This window comes from Lycium ferocissimum, chromosome 2 (assembly GCF_029784015.1).
Source record: "Lycium ferocissimum isolate CSIRO_LF1 chromosome 2, AGI_CSIRO_Lferr_CH_V1, whole genome shotgun sequence".
NCBI classification, from domain to species: Eukaryota; Viridiplantae; Streptophyta; class Magnoliopsida; order Solanales; family Solanaceae; genus Lycium; species Lycium ferocissimum.
In genome coordinates this window covers 48,085,556-48,101,832 of record NC_081343.1, presented here as the reverse complement: position 1 = coordinate 48,101,832, position 16,277 = coordinate 48,085,556, and positions in this window count along the sequence as shown.

Genomic DNA, 16,277 nt, shown 5'->3' with positions numbered 1-16,277 from the left:
AATCGAGTTTGTTTTTGGTTACTATTCATTCAACGCAATTGAATCAAAATGCTTACTTTGGATATAAGAACGCATAAACCTTTGTATCTTTCGTAAACGAATCCAAATGGCTCCGAAACTTTTCTCTCGGATAATTTTATGGAGCCTAATGTTTGTAAATTATGTTCGCCGCCCGGCTTGACCCGAGGTGGGCCCGCAAGTCCCGAAACTTCCTTTACTTGGTTTGTCCGACTCATTTCCGTACGATACGAAAAGGAAGTGTTTGCTTATGATTCTAAGGTCCGTTCGAATGTCTTATTATGTTATTTGAATGCTCATCACTATGAGCGCTACTATATTTTCCGAGAGTAACTTACGATATGTTGTTCGAAAAAATTGATAACTAAAAGTCCGCAACCTTTGTACACTAATTTCGATTTATTTGATACTCGCTTGAGCTTTTCGATACTAATGTATTTGTATATGAAATTATGTGTCGACTTTTGGAATTTACTTTTAAAATGCATATGATTTCTGCACTACTCTACTCGTGCCGACCATTATGATTTCGTTCGCCGGTACCCGGGCCGGCTTTGCGATCGTGCGCTTTGTGACACATTCGGCAATATGATGTGTTACGGTTTCCGAGACCTCGCCATAGGGCCGGTTACCGTTTACGGCGTTATGATGTGATATGGCATCTGATCTGTTCTGATGATTTGATGTGTGTGATATTATGATGTGTTCGGAGATGTACGGAGATTTGAAAACTTCTGGAGTATGATGTGTTGTGGCACCAAGCGTCGGGGGTGACCACGTTCCCGAGCCTCATGCATGATTTCGTTTGCATTTTGTACATTCGCGTTCCGCACAGTTTGGTCCGTTACTTTTGTATTTGTTTCTATCCTCGACTCCGATTATGATGTGGATTCTTGTACCTTCGCTTTACATACTCGCACTTTTTCCGTCCGACCCCCTTCCCCGGGGGTCGCGTTTCATGCCGCGTGTGCACGTGTGCTCGGTTGGGTGATTCCCCGCTTAGGCTACCTATTCTCGCTACTTTGGAGTGCTCCCCGATCCGGAGCCCACATTTGGTATATATATGCTCTGCTTTGGATATTTTGTATATTTGCTACCGTTTGGGTACGGCGGGGCCCGTCCCGTCATATGTTCGTGTGTCGGTTCCGTCTCAGAGGCTCGTAGTCATGTTTGTGGGTCGTGGGTCCGGTTTGGTTGTGTGTAGTTTCGGTTTGTACCGTATATGATTTCGATTTGCGTCCTTAAGCGGCCCCGTATGCTACTATGGCCGATATGGCCCATTTGTTTGTATGAGTGTGTCCGGGCGATGTACATTCCGCCAACTTTGAATCCGATGTGATGTTTGACACGGCGACCGCTTAGACGAGATTTGTATGATGTCGGTTTTCGATTATCGGTCCCAAACAATGTCCGTTAAATCCGATCGTATGGTATTTTGATGATTTGATTTGTAAGTACGTTTCGGTGCTCGAGTAGGGCACCGATCACAACCACGAGTCGGGTCGTGACAAGAAAGGCCATAATTTCTAATGGCTACTCAATCAATGGTGGTGATATATGCATATTCAGTAAATTTCAAGAAAATTCTGGAGTTATAATCTGTCTCTATGTGGATGACATGTTGATCTTTGGAACTGATATTGAAAGAGTTAAAGAAACAAAATCATTTCTTGCTTCTCGCCTTGAAATGAAGGATCTTGGAGAAGCCGATGTAATTTTGGGCATTAAAATTGTGAGATCGAAATAATGGTTTGACTCTTACTCAAGCAAGTTATATTGAGAAAGTTCGAAGAGGTTTGGTCATTTTGATGACAAGCTCGCTTTACACCATTTGATCCTAGCATCAAACTAGTGCGAAACTCTAGTGACATTCTTGATCAATTGACGTATTCTCGCATTGTTGGGAGTCTTATGTATGTCGTGCATTGTACCGAGGCCGATATTGGTTATGCAAGAGGAACTTTGAGCAAGTTTACTAGTAACCCGGAGTTGAACATTGGAATGCCTTAATTCGTGTTTTAAGGTATCTAAAGGGCACGATTAATAATGGCCTACATTATTCTACCTTTCCGGCCAGCTATTGAAGGCTATAGTGATGCTACTTGGAATTCGATCCAAATGACTCTAAATCTATTACTCGCTTGGATTTTCACTTTAGGTCGAGCAACAATCTCTTGGAAATCAAAGAAGTGACATGTATTACTCACTCAACCATGAGTCGAATTTATAGCTATGTCTTCTGCTGGAGAAGAAGCTGACTGGCTTCGAAGTATGCTAATAGATATTCCTATGTGGAGTAAGCCAATGCCACCTTTGACTATCTATTGTGATAATAAAGCTGCTATTTTTCGGGCTTCAAGTGATTGTTACAATGGCAAATCGAGGCAAGTTCGTCTCAAACACAATCATGTGAGAAGACTATTGGAGGATGGCATAATATCGCTTCAATATGTGAAGTCTAGATTTAATCTAGCAGATCCTTTGTCTAAAGGATTAGGCAAAGAGTTAGTAATGGAAACTTGTAAAGGGATGGGAATAAAGCCTGTTGTAAACTAATGGTACTTTATGGTAACCCTACCTAATGATGTAATCTTAGGTTCAAAGGGAAAAACTAGTAAAGTTACAATTGTGGAGCACATCAATAAAATTTCCATTTCTTCAAAGAGTGAGTAAATGTGCATAGGTTGAGATTCTATTCTCTTAATAAATCTATAAGACCGATCTCGGTTGGAGTTAGTATGACGACTCTTGATAGATGTACCAATATTCCTACTGTAGAGGAGGATGAGATTATATTCTCTTAATAAGTCTATAAACCGGCATCGGTTGGAGTGTGTAGGAACCCTCTTGATAGATTTACCGATACTTTGCTTTAAAGGAGGATGAGATTAAATTCTCTTAATGAATTCATAGACTGTTTGGTCGGAGTATGCAAAGTTACTCTTGATGAATTCACCGCGCTAAGTGCGAAGTGGGCCGCTTCAATAAGATTTTTAACGGAAATCTTAAAGCACTTAGTTTAAAGGATTCAGACACATGGCCGTAAGGTGTCGAAGGATTACGATTTTCACGGAATATAGTAATGTGCGTGGAAATTTTTCTACTATTTAATGATCTACTCGGTTCAAGATTCGTTCACTAAGTAGTCAATGATTTAGAATGTATTCACTAGCTAATGGTTCAAGTCCAAAAGACACCATTATTGATGCATATTACTAGATTAATGTCTCAAAAATATTTTCAAAATTTCTTGAAACAAGTGGGGGATTGTTAAGTTAATGTTTTAATTAATTTTGAAACATTTCATCTGACAAAAGTTTTTCAAACTAAATGAATGTGAATTTGAAGATACATTCTTCATTTAGTATTTTACGTTTTAGGTTCTTGAAAGTTACATGAAAGTTGCATGTATTTTAAGAAAAATTCATGAACCTATTTTAAATCCTATTTAATGAAAACTTTTATGTTATGTAATTTTTATCCTATAAATAGTGTTTCATTCTTTTGGAAAAGGCAAGCACTTGAAGAAAACAATTTCCCCTTAAAACTTTAGAGAGATATTGATCAAAAGGTGAAATCACCAATTCAAGAATAGAAGAACAACTTTCTTGAATGCTTTCTTGTTGTGGCTTAGTTGAATCCCGAAGATAGAGTTGTTATTTATTCTTCCGTTTGCTCGTGGGAGAGACTCCAACTATCTTCAAGAAACGTCTTAACGTGTCTCTAAGCCAAGCAAGTTTATTTTGGATTTCTTTTATTATTATCATTCTTGCTCTAACATAACTGTAAGATGAAACAACACTCACCGGAACTCATAAATACGAAGAACCAATAAATTCCGAGAACTCCATGGAGTACATTCAGATCCGACCACAAACGCAGAAACCATAATACATAAATTATTCCAAGAATGGAGAAAAAATTATGTTTACCGATGAGACTTTGGATGATTCTTCATTAACATTTTTGTTGGAGAACTATTCACCCTTTTGGATTCACCCACGTATTCATCTTCTTCACCAAAATAACCCAGTTGTCCCTCCTCCACCGAACAACGATTATAAACTCCACTGTCTTTCTTCCCTCTGCTTCTTCACTGCCTCACAGCCACCATCTACACACGTATGTTTCCGTCATCCATAATGTAACCCAATATCATTGGTTTGTTGGGTTCAATGCTTCTGCTCTGCGGACTGTTGATTTCTTCTCTATTTTTATGGCATTAAAACTGAACTTGTTTATTGATTGTTTCGTTGATTTACACTATTTCTAGTGTGGCTAGAATTGAACCAAGTTGAAATTGGAAGCGAAGAAGAAATTTGTTTGGAATGGTTTCCAGAGAATGTAGAAAGACGTGTCTTTTCTGATTTAAGATATCAACAAATAATCTCTAATTCTCAAGTGAAAGAGTACCAAATCTAATAGCATAGCCCTAATCTGTCAGCGAACTCAAATTCTCAACAGCGACAATCAAAGGTGGTATGCGGAGAGATTAGAAGACCAACGAAAAAAGGAATGAAACCAAAACAAAAATTGATCTTGTAGTTGCTACAAAGGAGCAGTTGCTATAAAGAAGGAGCATTTTTTTTGTAACGATCTATGTGGCAATTTTTTTTCTTTCTCCTATATGCTGAGTAATTTGCCTTGCAGTTTTTTTTTTTTTTATATTATTAAATTCTGATTTTTCTGGTGGTGACATTTGTCATCACATCATGCTTTTGCTTCTCCTATTATATATAGATAGATACGGTGTTCCAAGAGAAGTTGTCCGGGATTAGAGCTCAATTGAAGAGTCATAGTTTTATCCATGAGTTCCCTAGTGTTCCTATCCAACATTCCTCCATTGAAAACATAAATTTTAATTAAAAAAACATAACTTTTAATTATTTATGTAGTCTATTCCCATCATTCGTCATTTTTTGGTGTAAAAAATACTTATAAATTTATATCTTTTGTAGATAACTTTAAGACATTGCAATCATTTTAACAATAGAAAAGGATTAAAAATGCCTCTAACATATTGGAAATAGCTGTAAAATGCTTTCCGTCCACCTATTGGGTCATAATTACCCTCAAGGTTATATTTTGGCTTAAAATGCCCTTCTTTTAACAGCAACTGCTGTGAAATATGTGAAACTTTTTAATTAATTAAATATGTGACATTAATTTATTGCCACATGTAATTAAACTCAACACAATTACAACCCGGCCCATTAATCCAAACCCTTCTTAAAATGACCCATTAATACAAGAGTAACTTACCCAAATAACTATCTTTTAGGAGTTGTTAACAATTTGTAGCTACCTTTTATATATTTACATTTAGTAGCTAATTTTAGGAGCAGGCACGTGTATTTGAATACATTGTTCAGCCATATACATATGTATATAAATACACATACATATGTATTCAGCCATTGCAAGTACGTTGCCCAAAACAATGATTCAAATACAACTGCATATAACTCAAAGAAAATATACATTCATATACATATATTTTTATTGATGTATGTATACAAGAAGTCAAGGAGTTGCTTCAAAGTTCAAATTGTTAATAAGAATGGATAAAAATCCTCTCAATTTCCCTTTACTCCTGATGTCTAAATAAAACTACGTAGCACTGTATTCATGACCTCAAAATGGCATAACAAGTTTCAAGTACACATCTGATCCTTCCAAAATAATATACTTCATACATGATTCACTTACTTGAAAGGAATAAACACATGATTTTATGCACGTAACATATACTATTTATGTATGTGAACCAGTGGCGGAAAAGTATCAAACCCGTAAATTAGAAATACATTGAAATATAACGAAATATCTTAAAAATTATACCGTGAACATATCAATTATTACGTATTACAAGACATATATATACATATTGATACAATATCCTTAATATATACCCTTATATAAATTCGAACACTCTTGATAAAATTTCTAGCTCCGCCACTGATGCGAACTAATTTGCATTTTGGCAAAAATATAACAAATTTATATAATATTAAATAAAGAACTTGTGTTGGATTGGCACTACAAATCTTATCAAGAGATTGCAAAGATTATTTAGTAAAATAAAGAGATCACAAGAAAAGCGAAGGGTTGTGTTACGTTTTTCCATTTGCAGTGTACTAATCTTTCTATTTGCTATATATCACCCTTGATGTGATAATAGATGTACGTACGATCACAAAATGTTGTGCATGTATACTGTAGAGAATCAATCTTGATTACCCAGGTATCAAGGACTACCACATGTTATCACACGAACATCACCAGACAAAGTCACGTTGAATCAGGTAAATAATGAGGAGAAGGGTGAAAGGTCATATCATCACTAAGAAAAATACTATGTGGCCTCATGTTTTTCACGATTATCTAAAAGTTTGGATCTTAGCTAGTTCAAAAATTATCACATAGATATTTTATGCTTAATTTTTTCTTAATATTAGCGATAAATTTAGCTTTCTTTAAAAGACATCCTATATTTATTAGGTTTTTTTTTTTTTTTTTTTTAACAAACATGAATTACACATATCTTAATTAATCAATGTTTAAATTTAGAAATATCATCTTAATAATTAGATGTGTATCCAAAGTAAGGTATCTTAGTCTTTAACAAAAATAAGGCTTTGCAGATACTTAAATTCACAGCGTACAAATTACCCATTTTTCATTTTCGTTCAACAACATGTCTTTGAACAATCACTTGATATTTTTCTCATCTAATTCCTTCACTTGGAAAAGGTTTGAATTCAATATAACACATATGATGGAAAGCTAGTGGTGGATGCATGATAGGCAGAAGAATATGTAATCGTCGATCACACAGAAGTGCATTAGAAGAAGCACTTTGTTATGTTGTGGCTAGTTTTTTAATTACTTTGCTGCCCTAATCATATTTTTTTAATTAAAAGCCGTAAAAGTGACTTTTATCAAAATCATCCACTCTCCTTAACCTTGATAAATGTACATTCTAACAAAAAAAAATTAAACAAAACCAAAAACACCTTTCAATAACAATTTCATAAAGACGATTGCACTTGCCCTTTTGTAGATTTTTTATATGAATTAATTAGAGTATTTTAAATTTTGTAACATGTTGTTTATTAAAAAAATTAGAGAAAAATCTTAATTTATATAATATTATAAGAATTGTCTTCTTAGTGAAAGTGGTAGTTGGTGGTGATTTTAGTTAGTTGAGATGGCTGGGATTTATCAAATGATAGCTGGTGGTTTTGTGTTGGTGTGATGGTGGCCAAAGGTGATGCATATATAGTTGCACGACAATGGCTTATTGATGATTTTTACTATATAGAGTAATTTTTTTCGAAGGAAGTTTGGATGAACCCCTTTGTCCCTTGCTGGCTCTGCCTCCGGATGGCGGTGAGGTTGTGTTACCGGTTAGTGGTGTAGGTGGTTGATTGCTATGGCTGGTTGTGAAGGATTGTTGCAGGTGGTGGCGGCTAGAATTTAAAGTCATTGGTAGTGAATCACTTCAAATTTTAGCCACCACCAAACGCTTCATTCTAGTAATAATTGATGCATAAGGGGTATCAATGGTTTTTTTAAAAAAAAAAATCGACTTAACCAATCGAACCGTATCGTACCGAACTATTTTTTAGGTTTTTTTAATAAAACCAACAGTTTTTATATAAATTTATAACCGTACCGAATAATTAGGTTGGTTTTTAATTTTAGAAAAAAAACCGAACCGTACCGAATACGTTTATGTGTAAAATATATTCTATATATTAAATTTAAATATAATAAAATATTAAAAATTTCACCTTGAGCTCGGGATGATGAAAACGACTACAAGCCGGCAACATAATTAACACTTAAAGTTCCTACGCTGAAACCTATTATACTACTCCTATTGAAATTAAATTAGTTCTACTAGTAACTAGCTTGTAAGTTACAAGGTATTCCAACGATCTTGGATAGAAAGCTACAAAGTATTAGCTTTCTTTCTTATCATATGATTTTAAATTTATCTTATTCGATATTTAATCTTAGTAGACTTTGTTCTTGAGTCCCATCTTGAATGATTTTTTCCTCCTCGTGCGATCTAAATTATAATTTTTGTCTTTGCTTAACATTGCTTTACCCTATCGTAAAATAGTGGGATCAATCTTTATTCTTGTCTTCTTTCATGTTTTCTTGATTAATCACGCTTTAAATAGTAAAAATGTCTAGAGAATTTTTGCCAAAGTCCTGTAAAAGTATGTATGATATCGTGTCTTTACTTTTACTAGTGACTATAATATGTTGTTCTTTTTCTTAAAAAAAAAATAAATGAAAATTAACCGAACCGTACCGATACAGAAGAGAAACTGAGATGATGGGATAATTTCGAAAAGTCTAATTTTAATTCTATAAAGTCAAATAATTAAAAAATTAATATGATATAAATTTTATAAAATAACCGCCCGAACACTCGCTGCATATGGTGTAGGGACATTAGCTTGTACTAATAGAGATATTAGTAGTGAGTTGGTTCAGTGTAGAGACTGAATTTATGATTGTCAGGAAATGGTAGTGCAGTAAAAGCGGATAGTTGATGCAATTGCATTGTCGGTGATCATATTTTGTCCAAAATCTGTTTTTTAGTGCTACGTGTCAAAATCAATCGAAGCAAAGGAACAAGAATTTAGACAAAAATATTAATCTTTTCAGGACCTCGATCCAAGGCCTCGGCCTTTAGCTATTAAGTATTTTGTATAGGCCTCAGTCTCAAAAATTTCAGCATGAATGGAGAGATGCCACACGGCCTTTAGTTCTTAAGTGTTTTGTATATAGTAGGACTGTGATCCTTCTGTCAACTCAATCCCTTACTTCACCTCAGTTTTACTTCTGTGGAAGTCTAATTAATTACATTCCTAGGTATAATTGAGAGTTGAAAGCAATAGGATTGAAGTGAGGTTCTTTCCCTTTAAAGTTATGATTATTCAAAGTTTAATTTGATCCAGATAAGTAGACCTAAAGGCGGCCGAACAAGATATATACATCTCGATCGGAAAAGAATCAAGAAAAAAAGAAAATTGAAATTGATCGATAGATTTCTTGATACCTTGAATCCTTAAAAATATATTTGCATTATGCAATGAGATATTTGAGAAAAAAGTTCATGAATAACCGTTCTAAGACATAATGGCAGACAATACTTTTTCTTTTCATAGTAAAGGTTAGAAGCTTAATTTTTCTAACTGTATAGATTCTAAAGAGCCCTAGCTTTTGTAGAGGCAATAGATCCACCTTTGGGGGAGTAACAGAGAGTTTGAAGTTGAGTGTTCAAATTTATTTTGCTCCTAAAATTAAAAATATGTCAGGCCACACTTTTAATTTTTTTATTTGACAAATGTTGTTTTGTAAAGTTACGTTATTTATGTTATCATAGGTTGCAATTTACGTTATTTATATTTTTTTAATCTTTAAATTTAAATGAGAATGTGAGGAGATCTTTATGAGATATTGAAGCTAAACATATTGAAGGGTGAAAAAAAGTAGCCGGAAAAAGAAAAAAAAAAGATGCACGGTAAAATTTACATAAGCCAAGGAAGAAAAGTTATAAATATATTTAGGAAAGATTAATGTACACCCAGAGTTGTCGGATTGTAAATATATTTTGGGAGCAAATATATAAAAGTAATTAATTATTCTAACTACGGTTGGGGCTTTGTCTTAATTGAGTAAATCTCAGTCATTAATTTTAAATCATAATATGTGTCCCCAATTCAAACAAAAACTTGGGGAAAATGAAAAAAAAAAAAATGAAGAGGAGCAGAATCCGACGTTTGATGTGACTACTCAGTAAAAGATCATGACCTTGTTGGACTTATTTTTTGTTGTAGAATCTCGAAGCTAAGTTTGCTATGAATTCAAAATCTAACAAGCTGTTACGAAATATTACGATGTATGTTCAACTCCTAAAGAAACAACTTATCCATGATCTTCCCTCATGATGTCTATGGTTAATGTCATGTCTCCACCTTCTCTATGACCTTAAATGCTTAATGTCATGTCTTTCATCTACTCTGTGATCTCAAATGTTTAATCCGATGTTTCACTACAGAAAAAGGTGCAATTAGCGGAGGTCAAAAGTGCAACTTGCTGTCACGGAGGTTCACCAAACCCCTGCAATTAACGTCGCCACAATCAATTTGCGGCAGCTTACTGCGGGGGTTTGCCCAACCTCCGTGACAAAGAAATAGCGGAGGTTTATAACCTCCGCAAATTGCACTTTTGACCTCCGCAATTTGCACTTTCTGCCTAGAATAGATATATTTATTACAAAAAACAACTGTTCGGATTTTTTTTTAATACAAATCTGAATATTTTAACACTAAAACCAGAATATCAAAATTGAGAAATATCAACATTCGATTAAAGCATACAAAATACTAAGACAAGTAAATGTCATCAACTCAAATCGTCACAAATCCACTTTAGTCAACTAATCATATTACATGATTACTAGAGCTAGAAAATCTTGAATCCATGGATCCGCTAGTCATACCCGTGTCACTCGGGGCCAAGAAAGAGAGATTTGTGAATACATTACCAGAAAGAATGGATAATTAAGAAAAACAGGGATGGTAAAACTTTTTTCACCGATACAACAAAATTCAGGGCTTGGTATACAATTGGGTTATTGTAGCTGAAATGAAGTAGCTGCCAGCTTAAATCATGCAAATTCAAACCAAAATATAAATTTTAGTATATAACAGTACCACAAATACAGAGAATATGGGAACCAGAAACTAATCCACAATAAAGGACACAACTAGGATAGTACAAATAATCGGTCACCACATTTTTAAGCAACAAAGGTTTTTTCCAGTAGCCCACAAGCAAATAAATAATGCCATTATATTAGTAGCTATGTGAATCTCCCTAGGTTGAATTATATCATCTATCAAATCATCAGCTTCATTTCTTATGCAGAATCCATATGAACTTGATTAGAGGTCAATATTGTATCTATATAAACTGGAAAACACAAATACAAAATACTAGTAGTGGAAAATCTGAGTCTCAGCACAAGACGGAGTAGCTATTTTTTTATTACATGTCCATTAACTGAATTTATAAGTATGCATTAAAATGACTTTATTAAGGTAAATACACATTGACTTACAAGATCGAACCGTCCGGTCAAGGATAAGAAAGAAACTGCAATTAGAGAGAAGAATAAAAACAACGATATCGTTAATAAGGTTGTTGTAGTAGTTTTCTTCTTCAGATCCCATCGCTGAATTATTTTGAGAAGCGTCTAGCCTTAGCACAAATTGTTTCATTGATTTCTAATTCTTCTCTTTCATGATCTGAGGCACTGATAGAACCTATGGGTTCACCGTTAGCTAGTTCACAACTTGAAGTTTGCCAAAACAATCTAGGGGACCTGGTCCCTGAACTGTTTTCACAGATAATAATGGAAAGTAAATAAGACAAGATATTTACGTGGAAAACTCCTTGCTCAAGGGATTAAAAATCACGACCTATCCCAGTAGGATTTCTAACTTCACTAAAGTGAGCAACTTCAGATTACAACCTATTGCAACCTAGGAATTAAACTCTTAATCCCTAACCCTTACAATGCACCCATTGTAAGCACCTTCACAATAACTCTATTGCAAAGCTCCAAGCCTTGACTACCTCTAGCCACCGACTCAACTGATACTTAGCTAACTCTAGCCAAGAAAACAAAGTTACAAAGATTAAAATTTGTCCTACTATGGTGCTTCTTGACAAGCAGTGTAGGAATACAAATTAAGAACATGAAGCAAGACTCAACTATCCTAGGACTTCATATGTCTTCAGTAGCAGGAACTGGTCCCTCTGATTGTTGAGAACTTGTTCTTGTGGACACCTTGAGAAAGGTAGCCGCCACACTTAAGAGAAATATAGCTTTTTAGATTTGCAAGTTTAGGTCAAATAATGCCCAACATTTTGTATAAATATGAGACCAAATAGAGAGCATGTAAGAAGCATGTGACTATAGATGGTGACTTTTCAAAGGCTTTCAGTTTCTAGCACACATACAACTATGCTGCTGCAGTTCTGCCTGAACAGTGCAGCAACTTTACAATTGTTAAGTACGGTGCATTACTCCAATGGAACTTGATGGAGGACCTGGTCCTTCTCCCGTTTGTCAAATCATCAAAACTAAGAAATGCTATAACTCATCAATTTTTCCTTTTTTGATGAAGACAAACTTGTACAAGACATTCCCCTGAGGACCAGGTTTCTTCTTCAAAGCAAGCTTAGGTAGGATGGTTTGTGTGACACCCCACCCTTGGTAAGGCGTGACTGGCACCCGGCACCCTACGGGAACCGAGCGAACCAAGTTATAACTTGCATCCTTCATGTCTCGAATAGTAAAAATACGGCTAAGGGTTAAATATGAACATAATATCATGCATAAATATATGTGCAATAGACCCATGACACCAACATAACAACTGACATAATATAACTAAGTTGTACACAAGAACTGTTTGCAAAGCCTCTATGAACATGACTGAAGTATACAAGTCGGGACAAGGCCCCCGACATACCCTTAACACAAGTTATGTATATATATGTATATACCCAGACTCGGTAATGCTCCAAGAAGAAATGGATCCCACCAATCAAACTGGTACCTGAAAGCAGCCTACTGCGGTAGATCCTCGTCCCGTCTGTCTACACCTACGGGCATGAACGCGAAGAAAGAGGATAAGAATCAACCTGGTACTTCTGACTTACCGATGAGAATCTAGTACGCATGTCTCTTAATACTCTCATATCTTTAACTGCATCTATAGACAATACTGTATCTCTAACTTACTTATTGTCATAGTGCTAACTGCCCAACTGATCAGTGGTAACTGCCCGATCGGCCATAGCTCGGTGGTAATAACTGCCCGTCCGATTATCGCTCGACGGTAGAGCGCAACTGCCCGACTGATCAGTGGTAACTGCCCAACCGGCCGTAGCTCGGTGGTAATAACTGCCCAACCAGCCCATAGCATAGTGTAAACACATATCCGCCCAACCACCGTAAGTACGGTGTAACATCCGCCCGACTGGTCGTAGACCAGTGGTAATTATAATCAACATCATAACTAAACTTTTACAAGTAATCTCTATACACTTCCCGTGGTCATCACTTAACCCGTAGGGTCTACATAATCACATAAGACTTATAAGCACAGCTCAGGCCATTAGTACTTCTTCCCACTTGATTAGACTATAACCAAATCCTAAGATACAACATGAACCTCTCTTCGAACATTAAATACCTCATTAGAGATCCTCTGTTAGCACTCTATTCATGTCCTATAAAACATTCCTTAAGAATCTGTTCCTAAACTCATTGGATTATTATTATGGAACCGTCATCATGAACACGTTTCACCTTGGAGGAACAAATCATAAGATGAGATCAACATCAATGAATAACATCAATAGCCATGAAACAAGCTCAAGGATATCACAAGAACATCGGGAACTGTATGCTTTGATACTTTTAGAAACGAGGTTATTGAAGATATCATATATAGGTTCACAACAAAGAAATCATGCCTTAAGAAAGAAAGGTTTAGCCTTAACATACCTGGAAGCTTACTTTCCGACTTTCCAACCTACCTCCTGTCTTGCAATCTAGTTATGATCGTTCGTAGTCTCGTAATCTACATATAAGACCATTCATACTATTGTTAGGAGCACCATCATACACTTATCTCAAGCCTTTAATTAAAATCCATTTAAAATCTACCAAAATTCGGGCAAAGATCTCCCCCGTTTATATGCCTAGCCTGAAATCACAATCCAAAGAACCAACAACAATAACAACAATACAACCATCAACAACAATATTATCAATACCAGTATATTCCATAAACATCTCACACGATGTTTTTCCCAAGTTCCACAACTAACCAACTCGTTATATGACTATTTAACAACTTTATATTTATAAATAAACCAAAACTAACATTAATAATAAGAGATTCATACCTTACTCCCGTTAATATTGCGATATATTCATTTTCCCCCTTGAAATTGAGCCAAAACTCGTCGCTATACGATTTTATAATCACAACTATACACTGTTCGGACTTAAATCCAGAGATTTCACTTAATTTGTGCTAAAATTCTATGAACGAAGTTGGGGGATTATTCTAGAGAGTTTGGGATATTTTGAGAGGTGTTCGCATGAAAAATGAGGGGTAAATCCCCTTTTATAAGGTTTTAAAGTCGGTTCGGATACTGTAGCAGGTACTGTAGCAGCGCGACTACTGTAGCAACTCGGTTACTGTAGCGCGCGTTTTTGCTCTGTCAGGCTAACTTGTAACGTCCATAATCCTTTACTCCGATGTCCTATCGATGAGAGATTTGTTGCGTTGGAAACTAGACTCGACGAACTTCATTTTAGGCTTTTGAAATACCTTAAAACTCCTAATATACTAGGAGATATACCCTTTCAAAGTTGACCCAAAATTCTGTCAAAAATTCTACCAATTTTCAAATTTTTGACAAACTTATTTTCTTCGATTTGCTTGGTCCCGGAACCTTCTGAAACTCTCCATACATGATATTTATCATTAATCGTACTTGATAATAATCATTTCCTTTGGTTCCAAGGTTGTCCTTCCCGGTTACGACTTACGAGATCGTAATTCATCCTTTACTCATACAATATACTTAAGAATGCTTCGTTCCTCATAATCCAAAGTTGTTTTACTTAGCCGTAGCTCGACATACTTATGTTCAAATTTAATAAGTGCTTCTCTGAAAGTACGGGGTGTAACAGTTTGTTCCTGTGAAACTAGCAACTGATAGCAAGTCCCTTTAGCATCATTGAATCTTTCGACAGAATTTGGAAAAACCAGCTCAGGTAGGATGGTTTATTCCTGTGAAACTGACAATTGACAGCAAGTCCCTTTAGAATCATTGAATCTTTCGACGGAATTTGAAAAAACCAACCTCTTTGTCATCATTTTTTACTTTTATCCACACAAAAAAAAACTTGTTAAGCAACATTCATCATTTAGGCCTTCCCCCTCAGAATTTACTTGCTGACCAACATATATATACACACACATAAACATCACTCACTCATCTTCCCCCTTTTGGCATCATCTAAAAGAGACAGAATAGTACAAGCCTAAAGAAGTTCGGTGACAGCAACTCATGGCCACTCGGGCAACACATCGGTAGCACAAACAGGACCAACATAGCATAAACAGAGTAAGCATTGGATAACCAAAGTAATTTCCCATAAAACAAGGTAAGCATCATCCAAAAACCAATCAATTAGCAGTCAATAAAGCACAAGTTATGGTATTTAAAACAACAAAAGAACCAATGTCAGCCATAAAAATGGGGTAGATAGGACTTGAAAAGGAGGACTGGATTGAAGGAAACGAAGAGATTTAGCGAGAGAAAGCCTTGATAGTTGCTCTCTGATCTTGGATAATCTGGTCACGGAGCTCATCTAGCTTGATTCTTAGTTCCTCATTCTCCGCTCTCAATTTGGCATTAGCATTTGTCGCTCAAAGATCGGGACCGGTACTTGAACCTTTGCGGCAACCGAGTCTTCGTAACCACAATCTCAGCTTAGAGCTTTTCAATTTCTGCAAGTGCACTCTCATGTGCCTCAATCATGCTGGAAATAGTTGAGTTGCTGCCAAGACCTCTTTTTTTTGTACACACTCACCATATTCCAAGGTTTCGATGGTGACCATCTGTTTTCTGGAACCCATAAAAGCTTTCCCAGTTTTGACATTGAAGAATTCAAAGATTTTTGTTAAGAAAAAGCCATATGAAATCCCATGCTTGCCTTATTTAGCGTTTACCACTTTTACCATGTATTCAATCATTATAGCAGGTAGACTAATGTCTTGAAAACTTGCTAGAGCTTCCAGAAGGACCAGGTACGCGACAAAGGCCATGCATCACCGTTTTGCCCTAGGAAGTATCGATTTGTTGATAATCTCAAACAAAAGCTGATACTCATGTTTCAGCTGTTTCTTAAACAACCTTTTTCCAGTCACAGACACCCCTTTTTTGACAATCAACTCCTTGAAGGTTTGAGAAGCCTCCCCTTCTACTGATTTCAACCCATCAATTGGGACATCAAGGATCTCTCCCAACTTCGCTTCATCTAATTCAGAATCGAATCCCTTCACAGTCACAACCAACTTATAATCATCAGTATACACCAAAGAAGCATATAACTTTATTACTTCATCCTCGAATGCACC